The sequence below is a fragment of the Rhinopithecus roxellana genome, chromosome 2 (genome assembly GCF_007565055.1).
Source record: "Rhinopithecus roxellana isolate Shanxi Qingling chromosome 2, ASM756505v1, whole genome shotgun sequence".
Classification (NCBI taxonomy): Eukaryota; Metazoa; Chordata; class Mammalia; order Primates; family Cercopithecidae; genus Rhinopithecus; species Rhinopithecus roxellana.
In genome coordinates this window covers 175,918-189,463 of record NC_044550.1, presented here as the reverse complement: position 1 = coordinate 189,463, position 13,546 = coordinate 175,918, and positions in this window count along the sequence as shown.

Below are 13,546 nucleotides of genomic sequence, written 5' to 3'. Positions count from 1 at the left end.
CCTCAGCCTCCCGAGTAGCTGGGACTACAGGCGTGCACCACCACATCCGGCTAATTTTTTATATTTTAGTAGAGACAGGGTTTCACCGTGTTAGCCAGGATGGTCTCGATCTCCTGACCTCGTGACACACCCGCTTTGGCCTCCCAAAGTGCTGGGATTACAGGCGTGAGCCACCATGCTCAGCCAAAAGACTGCAATTATATCAATTTTACATATTGATAAATTGTTTTTTGGTTAGAAGGTGGCCTAAGGCCATATACATGTTTTGTTTTGTTTTGTTTTTTTGAGGCAGAGTTTTGCTCTGTCACCCTGGAGTGCAGTGACGATCACAGCTCACTGCAGCCTGAAATTCCTGGGCTCACACGATCCTCAGCTGCCCAGGTAGCTGGGACTACAGGTGGGTGCCACCACACCTGGCTAATTAAAAGAATACACTTTTTTGGAGATGAGGTCTCACTATGTTGTCTGGGCTGGTCTTCAACTCCTGGCCTCAAGTGATCTTCCCACCTTTGCCTCCCAAAGTGTTGGGATAACAGCCATGAGCCACTGTGCCCAGCAAGGTTGATTTCTTCTGAGACCTCTCTGCTTGGCTTGTATGTGGCCCTCTTCTCCCTGTCACTTGGTCTTCCTTCCATACATGTCTGTGTCCTAATTTCCTTATCTTATAAAGACATCAGTCATATTGGATTAGGGCCCACTCTGATAACCTTACTTTAACTTAATTACCTCTTGGAAGACCCCCCTCTCCAAATATAGTCACATTCTGAAGCACCAGGGGTTAAGACTGCAACATATGAATTTTAGGGGGACACAGTTCAGACCATAACACCAGCTCACAGACTTGCTATGTTTTTTCATTTGATTGAGATAAAGTAGTCTCAGATGATAACTGTTTTTATACAGACAAAATACATATAAACTATATTCAAACTAGACTCAGACTATACCACAAATATAGGTGGTATACCAATGGCTATACCAAATGGCTATTGGTAAGGATGGCAGATTTTTGGACCAACAAATCTCACAAGCCTAAGGATGTCAAAGGCCTATCAGAAATAATGGGGTTCCAGCTATAATGGATATTAAACACATGCATGTGTAAAGACTATGAATAGATATACCTAATACTTTGCACCTGGGCTCTCTAGTTTGCATACCAAATCTGTCCTTCCAGGATCTGGGGGAAAAAAGAAAGAGTGAATGAGAGTTCAGAAGAAACCTTTGAATATATTTTCAAACCAAGACTAGTTTCTTCTTTTGCTACTTAGCTTAGGGCCATGGACATTCAAAGTCTAAAAAGGTTACCGTTGCCCTAAAACATGGATCATCCCACTTACCTTTAGGGACATTCCTGTTACTAATTTATATATTATCTGTTTATTCCCACAGATTACTTGTTTACTAGTTATGATACTTAATTTCCCTAAGGATCATTTTTCTCATCTCTAAACTAGGGATGAGCCAGGTGCCCTGGCACATACACTTATAGTCTCAGTCACTTGAGAGACTGAGGCAGGAGGATCACTTGAGCCTAGAAAGGTCAAAGTTGTAGTGCACTATGATGGCACCTGGGACTGACCACTGCACTCTAGCCTGAATAACACAGTGAGACCCCCTCTCCAAAAAAATAAAATAGGAGGCTGGGCGCGGTGGCTCACACCTGTAATCCCAGCACTTTGGGAGGTCGAGGCAGTTGGATCACAAGGTCAGGAGATCAAGACCATCCTGGCTAACATGGTGAAACCCATCTCTACTAAAAATATACAAAAAAAAAATTAGCTGGGGTTGGTGGCGGGCACCTGTAGTTGCAGCTATTCGGGAGGCTAAGGCAGGAGAATGGCATGAACCTGGGAGGCGGAGCTTGCAGTGCACTCCAGCCCTGGCAACAGAGCAAGACTCTGTCTCAAAATAAATAAATACATAAATAAATACATAAATAAATAAATAAACAAACAAACAATAGGAATAATAATAGTACTTACCTTGCAAGTTTGATGTGAGAATTAAATAAGATGACGCCATTAAATGTCTGGCACAAAGTGAGTATACAACAAAATATTAACTAATATAAGCTAAACTCCATGAAGGCAGGAGCCATATCTGAATTAATCACTACTGTGTACCCACTTCCTGAGAGACAAGAGATACTCAATAAAGGTGTTCAGTGGATGAAAGCATTAACTACAATCTGATGTTGGGATCATTGAAACAAAAACAAAGGAAGGTGGGACAGATAGGAGAGTGCACTATATTTTTTAATTGATTTTTTTAATGTAAGAAAGTTGTCATTGCATTTTTGAAACATTTGTGTAAGACACTAACCCTCTGACTAAGATTGTTTCATTACTGAGAAAATTAATTTTTCTTTCACTAGTTCATGAACACTTCTCTCAAGTCCACACTTGTCAGGGTTGTTTCTCAGAATTTATGTTTCTTATTTTTTATTGAGAAAAATGAAAATAACTGTATACTATCCCACTTTGAATAATTTGAAACCTGAAATGAATTACTTCTATATCTACTCCTCATACTATGCATGCCAGTGAAACATTTTAGGAATGCCAATGACCTGAAGAAAAATGAAACAAGCCATCATGGTTCTCAACCACACCTGCTCAGTCCTTGTCTTTGCTTCCTTTCTCCTACCTATCTGCCACCCTGGAAGGGTGTGGTATGGAGACTAAAATGCTAAAAAATAAAAATAAGAGGAAGTGGGCACTGCACTGGACATAGACATGTTCCCACCCGCCTGGAATTAAATTAGGGAGAAGCACGACAACCGATAGCGAAACCAAAGGAAACTTCCACCTCTCACTTCACAACATACTCCTGGATGTATGTGCAGTCCTATGTGAGCAGGAGCTGGCCAATTCCAAAGAACAGGCAACCTGGAGTGCTGGGGAGGCTGCCTGGCTTACACACATTGAAATCCTCCCAGCCAAATCCTTAGGGAAGGGAAAGCTGATGTGCATGACCTGGAGAGCTGAGGATCAAGGTTCAGGGCACACACAGTGACTTTCATGGATACATGTATATATGGCTACAAACAAATGGGGGCAAATTAATAAGAATAACTTCAAAGGAGTATACTTAGGGAGAAAAGTTAAATGATACAAACCGCATATATTGGAAGTAACAAATAGAGGTGGAGCAACATGGCTGAATGGAAGCCTCCAGTGATCATCCTCCCTGCAGGAATACCAGAATGAACAGCTATCCACATAAGAAAGTACCTTCATAAGAACCAAAAATCAAGTGACCAATCACAGTACCTGGGTTTAACAGCATATAAGGAAAGAGGCACTGAAGTGGGTAGGAAAGATAGTCTTGAATTGTAGATGCTACCCCTCTCCCATCCCCAGGTAGCAGCTTCATAGTGTGGAGAGTAAATCTGTGTGCTTAGGGGAAGGAGAGGGCAGTGATTGTGGGACTTTCCATTGGAACTCAGTGCTGCCTATCACAGCGGAAAGCAACACAGGGAAGAACTCAGTCAGCACACATGGAGAGAGCATTCTGACCAACTCTAGCCAGATGGGAATTGTGCATCCCAGTGGTCGGAACTTGAGTTCCAGCTAGCCCCACCACCACAGGCTAAAGTGCTCTGAGGTCTTAAATATCTTTGAAAGGCAGTCTAGGTCAGAAGGACTGTAATTCCTGGGCAGGTCCTGGTGCTGTGGTGGGCTCAGAATCAGTGGACTTGGGGTGCATGTGACCTAGTGAGACACCAGCTGGGGTGGCCAAGGAAGTGTTTACATCACTCCTCCTCCAACGATAGGCAGCACAGCTCACAGCTTTAAGAGAAACTCCTTCTTTCTGCTTGAGGAGAGGAGAAGGGAGAGTAGATAGGACTTTGTCTTGCAACTTGGGTACCAGCTCAGCCACAGTAGAAGAGGGCACCAGGAAAAGTCCTGAGGCTCCCATTCCAGGCACTAGCTCCCAGATGGCACTTCTAGACACACCCTGGGCCAAAACAGAACCCACTGCCTTGAAGGAAAGGGTCCTCCAAGCAGCATTCATCACCTGCTGACTAAAGAGCCCTTGGTCCTTGAATAAACATCAGTGGTACCCACACAAGTCTCACCATGGGCCTCCAGTGAGACCCAGTGTCATGCTGGCTTCAGGAGATTTCTAACTGTGGTGGCTGCAGGGAGAGATTCCTTCTTCTTGAGAAAAGAAAAAAAGAAGAGTGAGAAGGACTTCATCTTGCAGCTTAGGGGCCAGCTTAGTCACAGTAAAATACAGCACCATGTAGATTCCTAAAGTTCCCAACTCCAGGTCCCGGCTCATGCATGACATTTCTGGACCCACCCCAAGCCAGAGAGGAACTTGCTGCCATGAAGAGGACAGAAGCCTGGCGGGACTCACCACCTGCTAACTGAAGAGCCCTTGGGCCTTGAGTGAACATAGGCAATGGCTTAGTCTTGCTTTGGCTATGCAGGCTCTTTATTTCTTCCATATGAATTTCAGAATTTTTTTTTCTAGTTCTATGAAGAATGATGATGGTATTTTGGCAGTAATTGCATTGAATCTGTAGATTGCTTTTGGCAGTATGGTCATTTTCACAAAATTGAGTCTACCCATCCATGAGCATGGGATTTGTTTCCATTTGTTTGTGTTACCTGTTATTTCTTTCAGTAGTGTTTTGTAGTTTTCCTTGTAGAGATCTTTCACCTCTTTGTTTAAGTGTATCCCTAAGTATTTTAATTTTTTTCAGCTGTTGTAAAAAGGATTGAGTTCTTGATTTGAACCAACCTCAGTTTGATTGCTGTTGGTGTACAGAAGTGCTGCTGATTTGTGCACATTGTTTTGTATCCTGAGACTTTACTGAATCCATTTATCAGATCTAGGAACTGTATGGATTAATCTTTAGGGTTTTCTAGGTATGCAATCATATCATCAGTGAACAGTGACAATATGACTTCCTCTTTTCCAATTTAGATGTCCTTTATTTCTTTCTCTCATCTGATTGCTCTGGCTAGGACTTCTAGTACTATGTTAAATAGAAGTGTTGAAAGTGGGCATCCTTGTCTTGTCTCAGTTCTTAGGATGCTTTCAAGTTTTCCCCATTCAGTATGATGCTGGCAGTGGGTTTCTCATATACAGTTTTTATTACTTTGAAGTAAGTCCCTTCTAGGCCTATTTTGTTGAGGGTTTTTATCATACAGTCATGCTGGATTTTATCAAATGCTTTTTCTGCATCTATTGAGATGATCATATGGCTTTTATTTTTAATTCTGTTTATTTGATATATCACATATATCACATTTATTGACTTGCATATGTTAAACTATCCCTGCATTCCAGATATGAAATCCACTTGATCGTGATATATTATTTTGAAGTGCTATTGGATTCAATTAGCTGGTATTTTGTTGAGTATTTTGTATCTATGTTTTTTTGTTATGTCCTTTCCTAGTTTTGGCATTAGGGTGATGCTGGCTGCCTTCACAGAATGATTTACGAAGGGTTCCCTCTTTTTCTATCTTTTGGAATAGTTTCAGTGGGATTGGTACCAGTTCTTTGAATGCCTGATATAATTCAGCTATAAAGCCATCTGGTCTTGAACTTTTTTTGTTTGTTTGTTTTTTGGAGACAGGGTCTCACTCTGTCACCCAGGCTGGAGTGCAGAGATGTAATCTCAGCTCACTGAAACCTCTGCCTCCAAGATTCAAGTTATTCTCTCACCTCAGCCTCCAGGGTAGCTGGGACTACAAGTGCGCACCACCATGCCTGGCTTATTTTTATATTTTTTGGTAGAGACGGGGTTTCACCACATTGGCCAGGCTGGTTTCAGACTCCCAACCACAAGTGATCTGCTCGCCTTGGCCTCCCAAAGTACTAGGATTACAGGTGTAAGCCACTATGCCTGGCCATTTTTTCATTGGTATTTGAAAGAAATTACTGATTCAATCTTGCTGCTTGTTATTGGTTTGTTCAGGGTTTCTATTTCTTCTTGGTTTAATCTAAATTTTCTAGTTTGTGCGTGTAAAGGTATTCATGGTAGCCTTGAATGAACTTTTGTATTTCTGTGGTATCAGTTGTAATATCTCCAGTTTCATTTCTAACTGAACTTCTTTTGATCTTCTCTGTTTTCTTTTTTTGTTTGTTTGTTTGTTTGTTTGTTTTTGTTTTTTTATTTTTATTTTTTGAGAGTCTCACTCGGTCGCCCAGGCTGGAGTGCAATGGCGCGATCTCGGCTCACTGCAAGCTCCACCTCCCAGGTTCACACCATTCTCCTGCCTCAGCCTCCCAAGTAGCTGGGATTACAGGCACCTGCCACCACGCCCGGCTAATTTTTTTGTATTTTTAGTAGAGATGGGGTTTCACTGTGTTAGCCAGGATGGTCTCGATCTCCTGACCTCTTGATCCGCCCGCCTCAGCCTCCCAAAGTGCTGGGATTACAGGCGTGAGCCACTGCGCCCGGCCGATCTTCTCTCTTAATCTCACTAATGGTCTATCAATTTTGTTTATCCTTTCAGAAAACCAACCTTTTGTTCCGCTTATCTTTTGTATTGTTTTTTGTTTGTTTGTTTTAATATCATTTAGTTCTGTTCTGATCTTTGTTGTTTCTTTTCTTCTGCTGGGTTTGGGTTTAGTTTATTCTTATTTCTCTAGTTCCTAGAGGTATGACATTAGGTTGTCTATTTGTGCTTTTTCAGACAGAATTTTTAAATAAGTAAATGAATGCATAATCAACACAGTAGTAGAAAAATCACAGACTTTGAGCTGGATGTGGTGGTTCATGCCCATAATCCCAACATTTTGGGAGGTCAAGGCGGGCAGATCACTTGAGGTCAGGAGTTCAAGACCAGCCTGGCCAACACGGTGAAACCCTATCTCTACTAAAAATACAAAAGTTAACCGGTTGTGGTGGTAGGCACCTGTAATCTCAGCAACTGGGAGGCTGAGGCAGATGCAGGAGAATCACTTGAACCTGGGAGGCAGAGGTTACAGCAAGCACCACTGCACTCCAGCCTGGGTGACAGAGCAAAACTCCATTGAAAAGAAAAGAAAAGAGAAAAGAACAGGGAAGGGGAGGGGAGGGGAGGGGAAGGGGAGGGGAAAGGGAGGGGAGTGGGGAAGGGAGGAGAGTGGGGAGGGGCGGGGAGGGGAATTATGGACTTTTTGGATATAAAAGTTCAAATCCCAGCTCTGCACCTAAGGCAGCTGTGCCTCAGTTTTCTTACTTATTAAATGGTAATTACAATACATCCCCTGAAGATTGTGTTAAGGATTAAATGAGCCAATATCTTAAAAGGGTCTATCATAGTTCCTGGCATAGGACTCTGAATTATTAGTTCCCTTTCTTCTTTTCCTTCCATTGACTACATTAATAAGACATATGGTTTAAACTAAAGTGTGAAGGAATTAATTTATATAAAGGAACAAATTTCCTGACAGCATACATTTTCCAATATTAAAATTGGTATATAATAAAAACAATGAACAGGTCAACTAAGGAATTTGGGGCTTAAGGAATTTCTCATTTCCTTCAGTAGAGATGCATTTTTCAGAGGCAGTCCATAGGTGGGAGAGAAGTAAGTGAAGGCTTATTGGAATGAGGGGAGAATAGAAAAGGAGTCTCATGAATAGGACTTTCCATTTTAAAAAGCTTAGCTCATGTCCAGAAGCATGACCTCTCACATTCCAGTGTGTGATTTATAAGCTGTAAGAGTGGAAAAAGAATGGGCTAGGGAGGCAGGCAGGCAGGAGTTTGCATCCTGGCCATGTGTGACCTTGGACATATTATTTAACTTCTTCGAGCCTCACTTTACCCCATTTATAAGTTGAAGATAATACTTCCCTGCAAGTTTGTAATGAATTACAGGAGAAAACCTAGCCTTAGTGCATCACGCCCAATAAACGAGGTTTCTATAAATCTCAGCTGTCCTTCCCACACTCTTCAGGGTGTCTTTCCTTATTTCTGTGCTACACCCAGGTGCTATAATCTCTCAGCTGGTTTCCTCAGCTCTTGTAAAGGTATTTTTTTATGAACAGATAGTTGTTCAAATTGATGTTTCTGTGAGGGAATAAGGCTGGTCCATCCTATTCTATCTTGCTAGCATTACTGCTAATAAAAGAAAACCTTAGCTGTCCTAATAGCATCTGGACAGCTAAGGAAAACAAAATCAACTCCAGCAATAGTTTATGAGTTTATAATATGGAACATAGTCCATATGAAAACATTTTTTTTCTGAGGCAGGATCTCACTCTGTCACCTAGGCTGGAGTGCAGTGGCCCAATCACGGCTCACTGCATTCTCAACCTCCTGGGCTCACCCTCATCATCCCTAGTAGCTGGGACCATAGTCAAGTGTCACCACATTTGGCTAATCTTTGTATTTTTTGTAGCAATGGGTTTTTACTGTGTTGCCCATGCTGGTCTCAAACTCCTGGACTCAAGCAATCTAACTACCTTGCCTCCCAAGGTGCTAGGATTATAGTTGTGAGCTAGAGTTGGACTTTATTTTTAATATAATGAGACTATGCAGAATGATATTTAAGTCATTCAATGAAATTATCAGTTCTATTTCTGTATATATATATATATATATATACACACTTGTATACACACACACGTATATATCAGTGCTGGCAATATAAAGAATTATCCACCAAAAATATTGGTGACAGAGGTTGTTTTAGGAATCTAGATGATTCATGAAAACCTGAGTTAATACAAGGTAGCAGGGATAAAGAAGAGACCCATATAAGTGAAATTTAGGAGGTAGATTTGACTGTATTTATGACTACTTACTGAGTCCATGCTATGAGCCAGGCTAACTACTAAGGACATAGAAAAGAAAAAATAGCTCTTAACATTAAGTAACTTCTAGTCCAGTGATGGATACCAACAGTTAAACCAACTACAAGTCAATAGGGAAATCATTATGATAGAGGTATAATCAGGTGCTATGGTTGCCTAGCAAAGATGTGATCAACTCAAACTAGGGAAAGAAAGTTAAAGGAATTGAAGGATAAGGTGGAAATGGGAGAGGAAAGAAGAGGCGGATACTTTCCAGATGAAGTGAATCTGAAAGGGATACATGGAGGAAGGAGATGTATGGTTATTTTGCAGAACTGCAAATAGCTTGCTATATGTGAATATAAGGTACATGAGACCATGTGGTGACAAATAAGGTGAAGAAACTAAGATAAGAATAGGAAAAATTCCAGCACTTTGGGAGGCCAAGGCAAGAGAATTGTTTGAGGACAGGATTTTTAGACCAGCCTGGGCAACAGAATGAGACTTTGACACTCTTTAAAAAAAAAAAAAAAAAAAAAAAAGAGAGGACTTCGTGCCTTGGAGAGGAATTTGAAATTAGTTGGAAAGCTGTAGGACACCACTGAAGAATCATGGCAGACAGGCAACAGAATCTTACTGGTGTCTGAGGAAGATGGCTGTGGTGGTAGAGTAGAAGACAGATTGCAGAAAGGTAAGGAAGCCAGGTCAGTAATGATATTAGGACTGAGTGCAAGTAAGGGATTAATTAAAGGCTATGATAAAGAGGTAGAATTTATAGGACTTGTGACTGATCTGATGGGGAGGTTTTAGAAAAAGGAAGTAGCTGTTACCACAGTGATTATTTTCACATAATAGGCTCTCATAAATGTTAATAGAATGTAACTAAATTGCTTTTCTTCTTTAAATGGGTTTCTTTCAACCAACGAATTCTTTCAAAATAAGAGTATTTGTTTCTGTTAATGCTGCTAAAGAGTGTGGTTTTAGAGCTATTCGGGTTTACTTCCATTTTATTCACGTCTTAATCTATTATTGCAAATGTTTGCACAAAGCTTTTGGATAGCTAAACAGGTAATAATATTCAGAATGATTGCTTTGCACAAAGATACTTAGGGTTTAGCAGCTCCTGGGCACCTCCTATGTAACACAGTTGCCCTACCCAGGATGCTTCATTTTTCACTGACGGATGTTAGAGAATGGCAAGATGTTTGATAAGGCTAGGATGATTTTATGTATCATGCCATAGAGTTATAGTCTGGAAACATCAACAAAGCAAAAATAACTGTGAGTCCTTTGTCATACTTTTACAGCTTCCAACATCATCAATATCAAAGCTCCTTTACCTCTTCTTCTGACCCCTCTCCCCAAATCCAACCCAATTATCGATTGGAGACCCCCATGCCTATTATATATCTAATTGGTCAATCCAGTCTATTCTCTCATCTAGATAACCTTACCAGCTTACTAGCTTCTCACTGGAGCTTAACAGGTCACCAATTTCATATAGAGTAACATTCACTATAATTCTCTCTCCTCATTCTCATCATATCAAACTTAACCAAGAATAGAATATTCCTGCTCAATCTCTGCTAATAGGATTTATCTGCATCCTCACTTCAGCAACCATTGTCATACAAAGTAGTAAGTAAATTTTAATTTATTTCAGGTTATATAAAAAGTCTTCATATCCACTGGAAATATTTCAATAGAATATGCCAATATCATTTTCAATAAATATACAAAATAGCTTTTTAAAAGAACCTTTTGTATCAAACCTACCAGTTAATGATAATTAGCCATAAAAACATACAACCTAATTCCATTAGTTTAATCAAATTTTCACTTGTAGCATACCCAACAGCCACTTGTAAACAAAATTTCTCCATGTTAAACAAATCAAATGTTTTTAAGATATCTCAAACTACCCCATAATAATTTGCAAAATTTCCATGCTGTCATACTCTACTATATTCAAATTAAGTCAGTTAATTAAATTTTTGATTCCACACTCTAAAAATGTTGGTTTATACTATACAATTTCTTTCCTTTTTTGCAGGGGGCGGGGGACGAAGTCTCGCTCTGTCACCAGGCTGGAGTGCAGTGGCTTGATCTCAGCTCACTGTAACCTCCACCTCCCAGGTTCAAGTAGTTCTCCTGCCTCAGCCTCCTGAGTAGCTGGGACTACAGGCACCATGACCATGCCCACCTGATTTTTGTATTTTTAGTAGAGACAGGGTTTCGCCATGTTGGCCAAGATGGTCTCGATCTCTTGACCTCATGATCTGCTTGCCTTGGCCTCCCAAAGTGCTGGGATTACAGGCATGAGCCACTGCGCGGCCACCATATAATTTCTATACTAAAGTTCACCTGTCTGATAATTGTTTTATTTAGCTTAGTTCTAGATGTAATCCTATGTTTGACTCTCCATAAACATTAGCATGAGTAAGCCTGGAAATTAACACTCTACCTGAAAATCATCATCCAAAATAACAAAAGCAGCAGCACATTTTAGTATACTTGCTATACTTATTCCTAGGCCAATAAATAGAACATAAGCCTCACACCTCAGTCGCCATAATTCTGACTCTACCCATAATTCTGACACCCATAAGGAGCTAGGACTTATCTGTTTGCCAGTTAAATGCCAACGTATCCTATTTACCTCTTCATATCCTCCTCTTAACATGTCAAAAATTTTCCCATTCTCAACCAATTCTTCCCATGATTAGCTCTGCATATCTTTCATTAGTAAAGCCCTTAACTTTACTTGGCAGCTAAGAAGCTTTAATCAAATTCAACTGGGAAAAATTGTAGGCTACCTATGCCTCAGTTGTTTACAAAGACTAAATAGCAATCATTATTGTTTAAAGCCCAACTCTGATTAACCTCAATCATTTTGTTTACCTCATCTTCACAGTTACTTTATTCTTCATTGAAAATTATGTGCCTGCTACCAAGACACAGCCTCTTGTCACTGAATTTATAATTGGTATTGCCAGGATACTGTTTTTTTTTTTTTTTTTTTTTTTTTTAGACAGAATCTCCCTCTGTCGCCCAGGCTGGAGTGCAGTGGCACAATCTTGGCTCACTGCAACCTCCACCTCCTGGGTTCAAGGATTCTCCTGCCTCAGCCTCCCGAGTAGCTGGGACTACTGGCACACACCATGATACCCAGCTAATTTTTGTATTTTTAGAAGAGTCAGGGTTTCACCATGTTGGCCAGGATGGTCTCGATCTCTTGACCTTGTAATCCGCCCACCTTGACCTCCCAAAGTGCTGGGATTACAGGTGTAAGCCATCGCAGCCAGCTGATACCATTTTAAATCCTTACGCGATGTTTGCCATTAATAAGGTTTCTGCCCAACGGTCTTATTTTTGAAGAATTTATTAAGCACCACATCGCCATTTTAACAATTTCGTTATTACCCCCTTACCAAATACTCTCCTAAATAGGACTCTGTTAGTGAATGCTAATTGCATTTCTAGCACCATAGATTTATTAAAGGCAAGGATCCTAAGGTTCTCCTATTTTCCTTCTTAATTGTTTTCATGAATTTTAGCTTTTACTAACCCCAAAATAATTTTCATTCTCTTTTCTCATGTCATTCTTTTAACAGTCAGTATCTTTGAGAAAAATATTATTGTCAAATGTGACAAATTTATACTGAGTATTTTTAGTTACTTCATTAACTCTGTTGTTTACAAGCAACAGAGACCCTTTCAAGTTAGCTCATATGGATGAATAAGCAGACTAGGAATTCATGGAAGTTCAAGAATTGAGGCTGGATATTGGTTTTGGATTCAAACTTATTCTAGAAATCTTAGATGTGGGAGTTCAAGAATCTTTCCCCACAAACTCTGCTGTTAGTGTCAATCAGCTCTATTCTGTGTGTCTACTATTCTGTGCTAATAAACTTCTTCTGTTTACTTATGATTTCTATTTCCCTATAATTATATTACCCATGGTCCATTATGGCCTCCCAATCCTGGGTTCTGTCTCATAGATTTTCAGCTACACCATCCACCAGTAACAAATTCACTTTTGTTCCTTAGGTCCAATTCATGAGAAAAATTCATTTGATCAAATTAATTTTTTGAATCTGGCCTTAGAGGGTAAAGGTTACTGTCTCACCTGAAGATAAGCTGTTCCTGAGACAGATGGTTAATCCAGTCCAATAAATGTGGTTGGAGGGTAGGGAAAGAGGGAAGATATCACCACATACCAAATATGGCTTCTGAAACAACAGGGCCCATTAGTAGGTCAGTTTCCGTTGGCGGAGGTTGTGGACAGGGCAAGCACACAAAAAAGGTGGCCAGTAGTTACAGATGAGACAAAATGTAACCCTATTCTTTGTTTAATGTTTACATCAACTTCATCAGATTTTATTATGCTGTTGTGCATTAACTAACGAAATTGTTTAAGAGAAGAATGTAACAACCATAAATTCTTTAAAAGATAATTACAGCATCTACGAAAAATCCATAGCTAACATCATCCTTAAAGTGCCCATCAATGGTGGACTGGATAAAAAAAATGTGAGCCAAGCATGGTGGCCCACACATGTAACCCCAACACTTTGGGAGGCCGAGGTGGGTAGATCACTTGAGGTCAGGAATTCAAGACCAGCCTGGGTAACCTAGTGAAACTCCATCTCTACTAAAATACAAAAATTAGCCATGAATGGTGGCGCATGCCTGTAATCCCAGCTACTACGGAGGCTGAGTGTGGGAAACAAATTCACCCAAACAAACCCAAAGAATGGACTCAGAGACACACAGAGCAGAGGAAAACGAGACTTTT